The sequence below is a fragment of the Stomoxys calcitrans genome, chromosome 1 (genome assembly GCF_963082655.1).
Source record: "Stomoxys calcitrans chromosome 1, idStoCalc2.1, whole genome shotgun sequence".
NCBI lineage: Eukaryota > Metazoa > Arthropoda > Insecta > Diptera > Muscidae > Stomoxys > Stomoxys calcitrans.
The window spans coordinates 137,592,627-137,609,242 of record NC_081552.1 but is presented as its reverse complement, the minus strand read 5'-3'; the positions used below and the strand labels follow the sequence as shown (position 1 = coordinate 137,609,242).

The window sequence follows — 16,616 nt, the reverse complement described above, 5'->3', positions numbered from 1 at the left end:
CGTCTTATTGAGGTAACGTGGTGCGTTAAATTGGCCCATCTTCGTCTTCCTTGTGAACAGACATATTTCAGTCTTCTCTGTGTTAACATTGAGACCTCGGGTCTAGCCCAGTAAAATGCCATATGCAAGACCCTTTCGGCTCTTCTGCATTGCTCGTTCGGATCCTTCCCCCTTAGAAGTAGTATAACATCGTCTGCGTAGCAGACGGGTTCAAATCCCTCCTCAGTCAGCATCCGTAATAGGTCATTTATGGTGGTCACCCATAGGAGTGGCGATAAAATGCCCCCCTGTGGTGTGCCCTGTGCCACTTTCTTCTTTATATTTATGCCGTTGGACACACAATTTATCCACCTGTTCCTTATCATATGGTTTATCCAGTCTCTAAGGACCGGGTCCACCCGGTACTGTTCTAAAGATTGGATCAGTGTATCGCTCCGCACATTGTTAAAAGCCCCCTCGATGTCAATGCATACCGCCAGTGTGCACATTTTGGCATCGAGGAATTCTTCACGAGATTGTGCTATTTTATGCAGGGCAGTCTCCACCGACCTTCCCTTGACATAGGCATGACGACCTTCCCTTCACATTTGAGCAGTTTGCTGGATATCATACTCTTTATCATGGTGTCCACAATACGTTCCATGGTTTTGAGTAGAAAGGACGAAAGGCTTATGGGTATGTAGGCCTTTGGTGTCGCATAACTTGCCTTGCCGGGCTTAGGTATAAACACCACCCTTGCCTCCTGCCAGGCTTCGGAGTATATGAAAGTCCTTGGCACGCTGTGAAAATTTTGGCCAGGCGAGGCGTCAGATAGTCTGCTTCTTTCTGTAGTAACGCCAGAAATATCCCATCAGGTCCGGGTGACTTAAATGGTTTTAAGCTTCTCAACGATTCCTTCACCATAAATACCGTTATTATAAACCTTCGATCAACGTCATTATTCCAAGATTCCGGTGTCTCCGTGAGTCCCGTCGTATCCTGTGGAAAATGGGTTTACACTATCTATTAACACTATCGACCTGTTCGCAGAAAAGCTTCCAGGAGGCACGTTTTGCCGTTCTACTAATCTTATTGTATTCCTTGAACCGTGTGTAATACACATCCGAATAAACTTCCGCGTTTTTACGACGTGCTTTCCCAATATTGCGAATCTCCCCGGTCATCCAGGGTTTTTCTTGGGCTGACTTCCTTTCCCGAAGAGGACAACTGTCTTCGAAGGACCCCATTAGTGCAGTCGTAATTCTGTTGACAATCTAAATTATCTTGCCCAAGTCTTCTTCTGAGTAGCTTTCCGAATTTTGTCCAGTTGGTTTAAAACTTATTCCCGAAGCTTATCGGACTCGGCTCTGGCCGTGCCATTCTAAACCTAATGTAGCGATGGTCAGAGAAAGAGTGTTCCATGGAGACCCTCCAATACTGAACCTCGTCGATCAGATTTTCCGAACATATCGTCACATCTAATAACTCCTCCCTAATCCCATTAACAAAGGTAGCGGTGTTACCAATATTAAGTGTTATTAGGTCGTTAGTATTCAAGAACTCTGCCAGGGGTTGGCCCCGTTTATTAGTGTTGTTACTACCCCACGAAATGTGGTGAGAGTTCGCATCGCACCCTATTAGCACCTCGATTCCTGTCTGTTTTGCTTTCTCACCAGCCGTTGCAGCTCCGATGTGGGTGGCGGTGACGGAGAGTCGAAAGGCAGATAAAGTGATGTCAGGTATGCTCCACCGTCTCCCTGTCTCAACACTGTTACATCCTACTTTAACAACTCTGGGGGAAAATATATAATTAAAATTTTTATAACAAATAACGCAGGTCCTTGGCCGATTACTAGTGATAGCATAGAATAATTGGTAGTTGATATGGTTTAGTGCAGAGACTTTGTTCCGGGTCGTCCATGGCTTCTAATTTAAGGCAATATAAATCTTGCCCTTGCTGCTTTTCTCCATCAGAGCGTGTGTAGCAGTTTCGCTCCGGTGGAGGTTTATTTAGATGATCTCAATCATTAGACCTCCAGTAAATGGGCATCTTGGGAGTATTTGATGATCTCATCGTATACTCCCTATTCTTAAGACTGCATTGACTTTCCTGTCACTGCACTGCCTCATGTCATTGTATAAGGGTCTTTGCCTATCCTAGTCTTCCGACTCTTTATAACGTCGGTAATGGTTCTATCGTCAGGTCCCTGTTCCTTAGGTTGTATTAAGTTTTCATTCCCTGCACTGCCTGATGTCTCAATACTAGGATCTTTGCCTATCTTAGTCTTCCAAATCTTAAGTAAATGGTCTTATTTGGAGTAGGTGATGGTACCATCGTCGGCTCCCTGTTCGTTAGGCTGCATTGAGACTCCTGTCGCTGCGCTGCCTAATGTTTCAATATTAGGATCTTTACCTATCTCAGTATTTCAAATCTTGAAGTCGGTGATGGGTCCGTCTTCGGGTCCCTGTCCGTTAAGCTAAGTTGGGTCTCTCGCCACTGCACTGCCTGATATTTAAGTATTAGGATCTTTGCTTATCCTAGTCTTTCCAATATTGAGAGAGCTCGTGATTATCTCGTTGTCAGCCTCCTGTTCGTTGGGCGGTATTGAGTCACCTGCCGCTGCACGGCCCGATGTCTCAAAATGAGAATTTCTGCCTATCCTAGTCTTCTCAATCTTAAAAAAGCAGCTTTGCTCCCGTAGTGCGCCACGACTTTAGTCTTAGCCAAACTTGTCACGGAGACTTGATCAATGCCAACCACAAAGAGAGTTCCTTCCCCCTTCTCCTCCCTGTGGAAGATCTCCCACTTCTCTGCGACCAAACCTTCGTTTTGCTTGCCCAAGAATCCCAACATGCGTTCCGTCGCAAATTTACCGCCCCCATCCCGTAATGAAGACCGTCGCCTTTGTGAGCTGGGGGATATCCATCTTTCTCACCAGGTAGAGCTTTGCGCCCTCCCAGGGAGCGTGGATACCTCTGACGAGCTGTTTGACGGTATCAATATATTTCGCCGACCCAAAACGCAGCGTAAAGAAGTCCCCTCCAAACTCGCACGTCATAATTTGTGTGGGTGGATCCTCTACAGAGTTCCACACATGTTCAAAAATCCGATCGTTATCCAGATCCTCCACTTGGGACCGATGATCTGGTGGAATCCTACCGGATGCACAGCCGATATTGATGACTGCATAAGTCAGCTCATCTTTGTTGTGCTTCCTTGCCACTTTGGCGTAAAAGGGGTACTCCTTACCATTCTCAGCCACCATATTCCCCTCCCGTGATGGCTGTGGCCTCCTTTCGGAAGTCACAGTCCTCCATGAAGACTCAGGGGCGTTGCGCGCTTCCTTCGTTCCTGTTTCGACTTTGTCTACCTCCGCAGGATACTGTCTGGAGTCTCCATTGCGGGATGGCTGGCTTGGTTTTCCCAGAGTACATGAAAGCGGGAGCACTTTTTCTTCTTCAGTATTTTAGCAGTGTTGTGCTCTTCGGGAGATTTGATTGTTTTTCCAGCTTGCGTATAAGTGCTTGGAATGTCAGTTCTATCCCTTCTAGCATCCTGCATTTTTGCCCGATTGCGCTGCCGACACATACTCCTCTGTCTCCTTCGTCGTGCACTGGATCGATTTCTCGGTCTGCTTGTGAGCTTAGGAAAGCCATCACTAACTTCTGCCGTCATCCCGATGCCCTCATCTCTCGATTCGGCTGCGAAGACTGATTCATTGACTCCGTTGCTGTCTGAATCCGAGTCGGAAACACCACCTTTACTTAAAGGCTGAGGACGAACTGTGCATCCCTCTGGTTTATCCGTGTCTTCCTCATTAATTAGTTTGACGACTAGTTGTGCGCTTGAAGCATTACACTCGACTACAGGTGCCGAGGCACCCACATCTATAGGAGGGGAGGACAACACGCTACGGTCTGACACTACCACCGCAGTTGTTGAGTCTTTGGAGACCATTTCTAGCCTACTCCAAAAGGCGTTACATGTTTCCGTAATAGGTAGTATCTATTCCGAGATACGGATATATATATATATATATATATAGTTTTTTTTTTTCTTTGAGCAGCGAAATAAAAACACGTCCGCTCCACTCAACGACTACAATAAGTTTTAAAGGTTTTTAAAATAAAATAAACAAGTAAAAAGGCGTTACGTTCGGCCGGGCCGAACTTTGGATACCCACCACCTCGGGTATATATGTAAACCACCTTTCATCAAAATTCGGTGAAAATTTCATACCTTATACTCATATACCTCATACCGATCTGAACTATATACGACACGATGTCGCAAAGCCGAACATAAGTCACTGTGTCAAATTTCAGTGAAATCGGATTATAAATGCGCCTTTTATGGGGCCAAGACTTTAAATCGAGATATCGGTCTACATGGTAGCTATTTCCAAATCTGGACCGATTTGGGCCAAGTTGCATAAACATGTCGAAAAGCCTAACACAAAGCACTGTACCAAATTTCGGCGAAATCGGACAATAAATGCTTCTTTTATGGGCCCTAAACCTTAAATCGAGAGATCGGTCTATATGGCAGCTATATCCAAATCTGGACCGATCTGAGCCTAACCAAACTCACTGTGTCAAATTTCAGCGACATCGGACAATAAATGCGTCTTTTATCGCCCCAAAACCTAAAGCCTAGATACCGGTCTATATGGCAGCTATATCCAAATCTGGACCGATCTGTGCGATATTGCAGAAGTATGTCAAGGGGCTTAGCCTAACTCACTGTTCCAAATTTCGGTGACATCAGACAATAAATGAGCATTTTATGGGTCCAAAACCATAAATCAAGAAATCGGTCTATATGGCAGCTATATCTAAATCTGAACCGATCTGGACCAAATTGAAGAAATATGTCAAAGGGCCTAACACAACTCACTGTCCCAAATTTCAGCATTTCAGCAAAATCGGATAATGAATGTGGCTTTTATGGGCCTTACACCATAAATCGGAGGATCGATCTATATGGCAGCTATATCCAAATCTGGACCGATCGGAGCCAAATTAACGAAGGATGTCGATGGGCCTTACACAATTCACTGTCCCGAATTTGATCAAAATCGGATAATAAATGTGGCTTTTGTGGGTCTAAGACCCTTAACCGGAGGATCGGTCTATATGGCAGCTTTATCCAAATCTGAACCGATCTGGGCCAATTTAACGAAGGAAGTCGAAGAGCCTAAAACAACTCACTGTCCCAAGACAGGGCCTAAGACCCTAAATCTGAGGATCGGTCTATATGGCAGCTATATCCAAATCTGGACCGATCTGAGCCAAATTGACGAAGGATGTCGAAGGGCCTAACACAACTCACTACCCCAAATTTCAACAAAATCGGATAATAAATGTGTCTTTTATGGGCCTAAGCCTAAGACCCTAAAACCCTAAATCGGCGGATCGGTCTATATGGGGGCTATATCAAAATATAGTCCGATATAGCCCATCTTCGAACTTAACCTGCTTATGGACAAAAAAAGAATCTGTCCAAAAATTTCAGCTCAATATCTCTATTTTTAAAGACTGTAGCGTGATTTCAACAGACAGACGGACGGACATGTCTAGATCTTAGATTTTTACGCTGATCAAGAATATATATCTGAAATGGATATTTCGATGTGTTGCAAACGGAATGACAAAATGAATATACCTGCTTCGGTGGTGGGTATAAAAAGGTAAATAACCTTTTCTGGTGTTAATAAAATATTGTTTAAAATTGAAAACAGAAATATGATGCGTATACCCATTCGTTGCTGTCTCAACAACGACTGAAGTCAAGAGAATAGGAATATGTGTAAACTGAGCCACCGCCACCCACATCGGAGCTGCAACGGGTGGTGAGAAAGCAAAACAGACAGGAATCGAGGTGCTAATAGGGTGCGATGCGAACTCTCACCACATTTCGTGGGGTAGTAACAACACTAATAAACGGGGCCAACCCCTGGCAGAGTTCTTAAATACTAACGACCTAATAACATTTTATATTGGTAACACCGCTACCTGTGTCAATAGCATTAGGAAGGAGCTATTAGATGTGACGAAATGTTCGGAAAATCTAATCGATGAGGTTCAGGATTGGAGGGTCTCCATGGAACACTTTTTCTCTGACCATCGCTACATAAGGTTTAGAATAGCACGGCTAGCGCCGAATCCGATAAGCTTCCGGAATAAGTTGAAAACCAACTGGACAAAATTCGGAAGGCTACTCAGAAGAAGACTTGGACAAGATAATTAAGATTGTCCAAGCATAGAAGACATTGACGAAAATGTTAACAGAATTACGACTGCACTAATGGGGTCCTTCGAAGACAGTTGTCCTCTTCGGGAAAGGAAATCAGCGCAAGAAAAACCCTGGATGACCGGGGAGATTCGCAATATTGAGAAAGCACGTCGTAAAACGCGGAAGTTTATTCGGATGTGTATTACACACGGTTCAAGGAATACAATAAGATTAGTAGAACGGCAAAACGTGCCTCCTGGAAGCTTTTCTGCAAACAGGTCAATAGCGTTAATGACGCCGCCAAGATGAAAAAAAGTTCTTCTCTCAAAGAGAAGAGAGGAACTGTATGGCCGGGGAGATTCGCAACAATGGGAAAGAGGTCCACCGACTTTATATCAGAGCACGTCGTAAAAAAGCGGAACTATATTGGGATGCGTATTGCACAAGGCTCAAGGAATACAATAAGATTAGTAGAGCGGCAAAACGTGCCTCCCGGAAGCTTTTCTGCGAACAAGTCGATAGCGTTAATGACGCCGCCAAGATGAAAAAGTTTCTCTCAAAACGCCATATCCAAACTGAAACTTTGGTAGACGACATGGGAGTGAGAGGGACACAACGGAGGACATGTTGAGGCTTTTGATGAAAACGCATTTTCAATAGGATACGACAGAACTCACGGAGACACCGGAATCTTTGATCGAAGGCTTATCATTAGGCTTGTCTTGATCGAAGGCTTATTATTACAGATTATATGGTGAAGGAATCCTTGAGGAGCTTCAAACCATTTAAGTCATCTGGACCTGATGGAGCATTTCCGGTGATACTACAAAAAGAGACCGACTATCTGGCGCCCCCGTGGTCAGTATTCTCACAGAGTGCCTGGGACTTGCATATGCTCCGAAAGCCTGGCAGGAGGCAAGGTGGTATTTAAACCCAAGCCCGGCAAGGCATGTTATGCGACACCAAAGGCCTACAGACCTATAAGCTTTTCGACCTTTCTGTTCGAAACCATGGAACGTATTGTGGATACCATAATAAAGAATAGGACCTCCAACGAACTGCTGTATGCATTGACATCGAGGGGGCTTTTAACAATGTGCGGACCGACACACTGATACAGTTCATATCAGGTGGACCCGAACCTTAGAGACTGGATAAACCACATGCTAAGGAATAAAATGTGTGCGTGCACAAAGCACGCCACAGGGAGCACCATAAATGACCTATAATGGATGATGATTGAAGAGGAATTTGAACCCGTCTGCTGCACGGACTATGTACTAACACATCTATAGGGTAAGGATCCGAACCAGCTATGCAAAAGGGTCGCAAGCGTCTTACAGATGGCACACGACTGGACTAGACCTAGGGGTCTTAATGTTAACCCAGAGAAGACTGAAATCTGCCTGTTTACGAGGAAGACGAAGTTGGGCCAATTTAACGTAACACGTTTCTTCAATAGAACGATTTCGATTTCTAACAAGGTCAAATACTTAGGTGTGATCGTGGACAGAAACTGAATGAGAAATGGGCCCTGAATCCGAGTATAGTTCATTGGCGCTAGGAGCGATACTTAGACCGATACTTATTTACACTTCAATAGTTTGGTGGACTGCGATGGAGAAAAGTGAAACGGAAGGACCATACAACAAATTCAGAGATTATGCTGTCTTCACATAGGCGGTGCGATGAGGACCATGCCCAGTAGGGCACTGGGGACCACCATAGACATACAGATTAAATGCGCGGCAGCAACTGCAATTATGAGACTTAAGGTGCCGGGGGAAGGGAAAGAGGATAGAATCAGGTCATACCATCGCGGTTTCCCCTCGGTGACGAGGAATAAAGAATGGAAGAGGTTTGCCATCGGATACCGAAGACGCCACTTGAGAAGGAGTGCGAGGCGTTGCGGACAGCGGCACAATTTGGGAATCCTATGGGAGTGTCATGGGGCGGATAAATATCCGCATCCTCTTTTGAACCTAACCTAACATACAAAAAAAAAAGTTACAAAAGGGGACAAACAAAATTAAATCTGAGCACCCATTTCCGAGATAAAAAGTTTTTGAAAATTAGTATAAGTGGCAGTGTCGGTCCCTGAACGTCTGAATATCGATTCAGCTGTTTTTGAGCATTTATGTAACATATCAACACACAAACTATCAAACAAAGTAATTTTGAGTTAAAACAAAAAGAAGATGTAAAGTTTTTGAGTCTATAAAAATAAAATTTTGTTTACAGAAGAAAAAGACATGCTCATCTAATAAAATAAACTGCAATACTGCGTTAAGCATGAACGCTCTCTTTCTTTAATTTCCACTTCAATCTTTGCACACAATAAGTGCGCTTCCATAGTTGTTCGTAGCCGTTGTCGACATCATAAAATAGAACACCCTACAATTTGCATACAAAAAAAAATAAACAATAAATTCAAAATACATATTCTGAAAAAGAAGCATATGCAATTAGCTCCTCCGTATGAAAAACCAAGCACATCACCCACCATCAGAACAACCCACCCACCGCAACAGCGATCTCTATCTTTCAGACATCCAACTATTATCACAAATTTGCATTTGCTCTCACCTAGTGCTCTCGTATTATGCCACTCTATTAGTGAGAGCGTAATACTAATATGTGGAAGTATACTCATTGTCTTGCAGCTAACGGGTTTCTCCGTATTTATATATCATGTTATAGACTGGCTTAGACTATAATTGGCACAGATGTAGGAAGTCATACCAAAATCTGTGCGAAATTTTAGAGGCTCAAGAAGTCAAAACGGGAGATCGGTTTATATGGCAAAATGCAAATTTGCCCATGAACATTCCATTAAGGAAAAGGGGCAAACTTCTCACATATCCATGAGTGCAGTCCGATTCCAGTTTAAGCTCAATGATAAGGGGTTTCCTTTTTATAGCCGAGTCCGAACGGCATGCCGCAGCGCGACACCTCTTTGGCGAGAAGTTTTTACAGGGAGGGTATAACCACCGCTGAAAATTTTTTCTAATGTTCTCGCAAGGATTCGAACCCATACGTTCAGTGTCACAGGCGGACATGATATACTCTGCGATACGGTGACCTCCTTTATATGGCAGCTGTATCCAAGCATTGGCCCATTTACACTCCCCATCGACCTACACTTATAAGTAAGAATTATTAATGCAAAAGTTCAATCGCCTAGCTTTACTCCTTCGAAAGATAGATTGGACATGGCTAGATCGACTTAATATGTTATAACGATCAAGAATATATAGACTTTATGAAGTCTTAGACGAATATTTGGATGTTTTACAAACGGAATGACGAAATTAGTATACCCCCATTCTATGGCGGAGGACCTCAATGTTAAACATCACCAAGGTCGCGAACATAACTCGTCTCCATAACACCCTCGCACACCATCGTATTAAAAAGTTACACTTGAAGAAATGTTTAACTAAAGACGTGCACCGTTACAACTGATTGTACCAGATTGGTCTTTTTTCAACATTTAGTGAGTACATATAAGTAAAGGGTGAATTTTTAAGAGCTATAGAAAAGTTTGACTGCGCCTCACATGGTCCATTCGCTTAATGTAATTTTGGCATACTCTTTCCAACATTTCGGCCGGTATCACACTAATAAATGCTTCAATGTTGTCTTCCAAAACGTCGCCCAACAACCAAATATTAAGTGCACTATCTGTCAAAATCAGTGATTAGTGCAACTCTGATTTTGAGTATGTTACAAGTTCGCGCCTTCTTAAAGATAGTGCACTTCGCGAGAAAAAATTATATTCAGCTGTTTACAGTACACTATCTGGTAATTATATCATGTATAGACATGAAGCTTTAACATAGCCCCACAAAGGCGTTAAATCGCACGATCTAGGCGGCCAATTTACCGGTACCGAACGTGAAATAAAACGTTCACCGAACTCGTCTCTCAATAAGTCCATTGTTAAGCGTGCTATGTGGCATGCGGCACCGTCTTGTTGAAACCACATGCCATGCAAGTCAAGCTCTTGCATTTTGGGCAAAAAAAAAAAAGTTACGTTACGATTCGCATCATCTGAAGAAGTACGGTCCAATGATGCCTCCAGCCTATAAACCGCACCAAACCGACTTTTTCTCCATGTATTGGTAGCTCTTGTAATGCTTCTGGCTGATATTCACTCAAAAATTGACAATTCTGCTTATTTACGTACCCATTGAGCCAAAAATGAGCTTCGTTGTAAAATGGAAGAGACGTGCGATGAACTTTCTTAACAGAGCACGCATTTTTATAATAGAATTCAATAATTTGGAAGCGTTGTTCGTTTGTAAGACGATTAGTGGTTAAATTATAGACCAAACTGAAGATGTTTGACAACGAAACAAAACACGACACGTGTGTGAGCTGTTTAAAACAGTGTTGTAACCAAGATATATTCATTTACAGGTAGTGGCAGTTGCCCAACAACAAAATATTGAGTGCACAATCTGTCAAAATCAGTGATAAGTGCAACTCTAATTTTGTGTACTATAATACACACACACTCAACCAAAACTCGTTGACAGATAGTGCACTTTGCGAGAAAAAAATTGTACTCAGCTGTTTACGGCACACGCATGAACGAAGCCACACGAAGTTGCTTGCTCTGTTCGTCTTTAATTTCATCGCGGGCAAACGAAATTATATGCGGATGTATGTTGGTGTTCAAACAATTTTATATGTTGTACTAAATACTACTACAAACAGTAGGCCGCAGTTGTTAGTTTGTTGTAGTACACAGAAAACATGAAAACTATATTCAATTAAGAAATTTGTACATTCAATTAAAAAAAATATTATTAAAGTGGTTATTAACTTGGAAAACCATTCATTTGAAATTTGCAGTTTCTTTTTCATAACATGTTTACTGTTTTAATAAAAATAAATAAATAATTCATATGTTTCACATAAATAAAACATTTTTTTGCATAGGATTAAATTGCGAATAAAACATGAGATACATTGGTTAAAAATATTTATATTTCTTCTTAATGGTCCCAGGCTTCTAAGAAAAGAAAAATTGTCGATTCCATTTTGAGCCTCTCCTTGTTGCTGGTGACATTGCCTGTAAAGAGTATTGTAAACAATATACTTTATATGCATACATATTTAAAATGAATGGAATACCACGAAATCTAGATCCACATGTGTTATCTTCCGTCCTCGGAGGCCAATTAAATATATTATCTATTTATGGATAATAAAATATTAAAATTCGATAATATTAATAATATGTTTTTGTAAATACCACATTTGCATGCTATAATGTCCTCCAATTTGTTGCGTTTGGCATTCATTCATTCTATTTGTTCACATCGGCATATTTCTGCATTACACAATTTCAGCGCAAGATTTTTTACTAGACATTTGTTAAACTTTAAAGTTGAAAAAAACATACTTTTTATGTTGTAAAAATTTTCTTCATATTTTTTTGTCTAGCCACGCCATTTGTGTCTGTATGAGAAACTAGACATATAATTGACTCATTCGCCTTTCTTTCGTTTTAAATATATATATGAAAGGGAACACAATACAATCTTGGCCAATACACTATTTATACTATTAAAAATAAATCCCATGGCAGTCGGTTGTACGTACCGGATTGACCCGATGGACTTGTTCATCGGCAAGGGCTGCCGCCTCAATGTATAGCTCACTGCTACAACAACAAGAACAACAACTATTAAAAATATGTTCAACGTATGGCCTATTTAACAATCACTTGCCGTGATACAAAAAGTATCGAATTTCTATATCAATTAACGCAATTGACACCTTGTTTGAAAAGATTTTTATGAGCCAATGCCATTTTTAGTCGGTCAAATTTAGGGCTAAATTTTTTCTGTGTAATCTTATACTCCATAGGAATTCCCGTGTATTCTAATCTTATATACCAGAAAAAAAATACAAGTTATGAAACGACTTCAATCAGTAAATAGGAAAAAAATATACACTGTAGGCCCACACCGTTAGCAAACAGATCGGAACTAAAAGTTGCGAAATGTTCTGGAAGTGGCTACCTTCTTCCTCATATTTTCTTCTGTCTTATATTTTCAAAAAAAAAAAAAAAAACAAAAAAAAAACTCGCATTGAAACTTACAAAATATTCTAATTTAAAATTCTTCAAAATGATCAGTTTGTTATATATTGTATATTTTTTTGTCAACAATTAATGTCTCTATGGTTACGAACGCATTCAAAACTACTTATCTTTTCTACTTATCCAAAAACAAAACAAAAAAAAAAAACTCACATCGAAACAATAAAGCCTAGGTCCAAATTCCATTTAAGTGGTAAACGCCTTTCCTTCCACTACTCATATCCTCCAACTCATAATATACATTATCCACTTTCCTCAGAACCTTCGCCTGAATATCTACTGGAGCCAATTTTGTATTATATCTCTTTATACTCGAGCTCTGAGAAAAATTACGAATAACCACTTTAGTCAACTTCACACTGGCGGTCTCTAGACCTCAAATTTTTAATTCGTTCGTTTTTCTCATAAGCTTCTTTAACATTCGATTGAATAGAATCTCCGAACAGCGCAAATTTCTCTGAATCTCGGTGTCATTATCTTCCAATAAGTGTAGTTTTCTGCAAGTGCAAATTTTTGCAAATTTTCCCCATGAACATTCCACTAAGGAACAGGGCAAACTTCTCACATACCAATGAGTGCTGTCCGATTCAAGTTTAAGCTCAATGGCCTCCAAGTGTAGTTTGCTAAGTATCTCAAAATCCTTCCCATGGACTAGCATCGATTGTCCGAAAATTGTCTGATAAGGTGTTTATCCTGAAGCAGAGTGTAGCGTGTTTCGCAAGGCACAATTCATAGTTGGAAAATGTACATCCCTTGTCTCTGATCGTCTTTAGTATATGCCCTTAACGCTGCGTTTATGTACCTATTCACTCGCTCGCTCGCATTAGCCTGTGGACTTTAAACAGCTGTAAGTAAGGTAATGGCTTCGTTCGATTTATTTCGAGCTTTCTCAGAGATCGCACTACTCGAGTCGTTATAGATGGGTTCTCATCCAATGAGCATAAATTGACCGCAGGTGTACTCTGTTCTTTCTCCGTGGCTCTGTTCTTTCTCCTTCTCTTTTTCTTATTTTCATCAACGATCTGTTGGGTCAGACATCGAATCCAATCTACTCATTTGCGGATGACAGTAATCTCTGCCATTCGTACTCATTCGACCATAGGCCGAGTCTTCGGGAGATTGTGGACAAGAGGCGGGTTATGGATAAAACACTGTCAGGATTTGTTGGCCAATTCTGAGTGGGGCCGAATGAATCGAGTAGATTTTAATGCATGGAAGACTCAGTGCTGCTTGTTTTCACACAAACGATTCGCTGACCCATTACGATCATCTTTGTCTATCAACGGTATAGGTGTTGAGCAATTAGAAGCTCTTGATGTTCTGGGCATGAAAATGCAAAGTGATGTCCGTTGGGCTAGTGTTAAGGCTTCCTCAAACGGTGTAAGAATTACTTCACTCCGTCTGATCTTTTCAACATCTGCACCATTTTCATTAGGCCGAACATGGAGTACAACTCCCATGTATGGAGCTTCAAAATCATCCCTGGAGCTACTGGACCGTGTACAGAGGAGAGCGATGGCGTTGATTGTTGACAGTGGGGTATCCAACTCTATTGCCTCCCTTGATCATCGTCGCAATGTGCGTTGTTTGGCGCCTTTTCCCACCCACTTTGACATTCAAAGATTTAAGACAAATGCCAATAAGCACTACATCCTTTCCCCCCTCCAATTCCTAATTTCCTCTCGCCAATGCAATGCACTGGATTCAAAGGGGATGTCCCCGCGTGTTGGCTGATAGAAAAAAATGTTGAATGGCCCAATCAGGTCGATATATAGTCTCTGAAATTGTCTTTCTGCCGTCACCATCTTTCAAATTGGAGGACGGAATCCAGCTGTTGGAACCTTTGAAATCTTACAAGTGTCACAGTTTGCGATATACTCCTTCACGTCAGTCACGAGTCTTGACCAATAGAAAAGCCTTCGAATTATTTCAACCGTCTTCGCAATCCCACATCGTGAGAAGTATGTATGTTAAATTTTGAGCTGCGTACATAACATCTCTACGCAATTCTGTCGGAACCACTAAATACAAAAAAGTCACCTCGAAAAAGAAAATTTAAGTGAGGAATTCCGTGCTACTTACAAAATCCCATATTGTTTTCCATGCCATGCCCCTTAGTTGGTTTATGTCTGGTATGTGTCCTAAGTGTCGGCGTCCGTTAGCCGCGCAAGCCGGACAATGACATAGAAAATGCTCCAACGTCTCATCATCTTATACAAATACATACGGTATTGCGATATCCATTAATCTGCACATAGCTTGGTGTGCATTACAGAGCTCAAAAGGCATCTGCGTGAACTAATAAAGCGGTTCATTTGGAACCGTAAATGCCGTTTTAGTTTTAGAGGTTTCATCGAGTTTCACTTGCCAAAAGGCTTCTTTTAAATTAACCTTGGATTTAAGTTGCACAAATGGTAAACAAGATAAAATGCCCTCGATATTGGGAATTGGGTACGTGTTCTTGACAGTAACAGCGTTAAACTTTTTACTGTATACACAAAAACATACCTTTTCTAGGTTGACTTTTAAAACCCCTGGAGAAGACCAATGTGATTGTGGACATTTTACATATAACCCTTAATGCCCTCATCCTATCAATTTCAGTAAAACGTATCTTCTCCCTAGCGGGATAAATAGAATGGTACCTCCGTTTTATAGGCTTCGCATCACCCGTATCAATATTCTGCTCTACTAAATGAGTACACCCAAATCTTTCTTTATCGGAGTTTGAAAACATGTCTATTGTCGCTTCGAGCTTCTTGCGCTGATCACTTGATCAGTTGATCCGATTCTTCTTCATTCATCTGTATCGCAGCAACTTCGCTATTAACAGATATTGCAAAGCGAAATTTTCTTCAGAAGTCGAATCCGTAGATTATATATAACAAGAAATTCGGATTTACAATCCTGATTTTGATACCCAAAATTAACATGGGCATTCCGGAAACTCCTTGTTCCTGTTTCCTCTACATTTCTTAAACACTGCAAACTAATGGATATCTTCTGCAAGTTGTTCTCCGATTACGCTCTTATTAGCGCCACTATCAAAAAGCGCAAAATACAAATTACCTGAAATGTTCAAATTATATAGGGACGAGTGTCCGAATCCTTGGCCACAATCCTGCAACTACGTATTTCCAAAAAGTTTTCACCTGTTTCAAAGTGTTCGCATTCCACAAGCACTACTTGTTGATGATGCTTCCTCTGGTTTTGTATATCCTAGAAATTCGCGAGGTATTTATTCCATGAAATACCGCTGGTTTGTCTACTCCGTGTTTTTATTTTTAAATTGTTATATTTATCGATATCTATTGAGTTGGATGACCTCTCTTCTGTCGACGGACATCACTTTTGCCGTTTCCCGAAACACTGCAGTTTGGACAAGTAGGTCTGAAGGTGTCTTTCCGCCCACAACCAAAACAGAAAATAATCATCTATTTGACACAGTCCGTGACCAGACTTTCCGCAATTCCAGCATTGGGCCGTCTTTTGGTTTTCAGAAGTTTCTTCGTCTGATATTTCTTCCTCTTCAAAAGACTCTTCGTATAATTTATCCAATTTATGACTGCCTCGGTATTGTCTGTAGCGATCTCGTGATTGTGCATCGCTTACGAATTTCTGGTGTCTTTTTACGGCTTTTGGCGAACCCGGTTTGACTGCATTTGAATCTAATCGAATTTCCCTTAACCTATTTGATATCTCTCTTGATATTGACGAAGTTATCTCATTTCGCAATTTCGGCGATTGATTCGGATATCATTAGTCGCACTATGTTTTCTTGCAGCCAAAACGCCGATTTCCAACATCAGCGCCCCCCACAGCACCCATTGCCGATTCGTTTTCAACATTCGTCTCAGTCCAATGACCAGTCCAGTCTAGACCTAGTTCTCCGAGCAATATTTTCGTCTAAAAAGTAAAAGTAAAAGCAATATTTTCGTAAGTAAAGTAAAAGTAAAGATATTCTTTTCTTCGAGAAGTAAATCAATAATCGATAATCACTACTCGGTAAATGAATTTTATGGATAAAGGATGCCAATAAAATTATTCAGTTAGAGCCATTCGCACTTGGATTAGATATTTTCCAAAACTGATTCAGATATGGAAATCTTCTCAGGAAAGTCTGTAAACAAGTCTACTTCTACTTATGACAATAAGCAAGTGTACGTTATTATTTTCGGAAGAACAGGAATTATGCAGCTTCGTTGAACTCCATAAATATGCTGACATTTATTTTAATGCCAAATAAATATAAAAAATTTAATAATATGAGTTTTTACATTTTAGTCA

General features: G+C 41.1%; 1 long non-coding RNA gene across 1 annotated transcript; it reads right to left on the bottom strand.

Moving 5' to 3' along the window:
• Positions 1–11,182: 11,182 nt before the first annotated feature.
• LOC106090541 (uncharacterized) lies at positions 11,183–11,879 on the bottom strand. The gene is made up of 4 exons (XR_001221852.2): positions 11,828–11,879; positions 11,478–11,724; positions 11,357–11,416; positions 11,183–11,294 (listed from the first exon to the last, which is right to left on the bottom strand). It is a non-coding gene; the product is annotated as an uncharacterized LOC106090541 (long non-coding RNA).
• Positions 11,880–16,616: the final 4,737 nt, after the last annotated feature.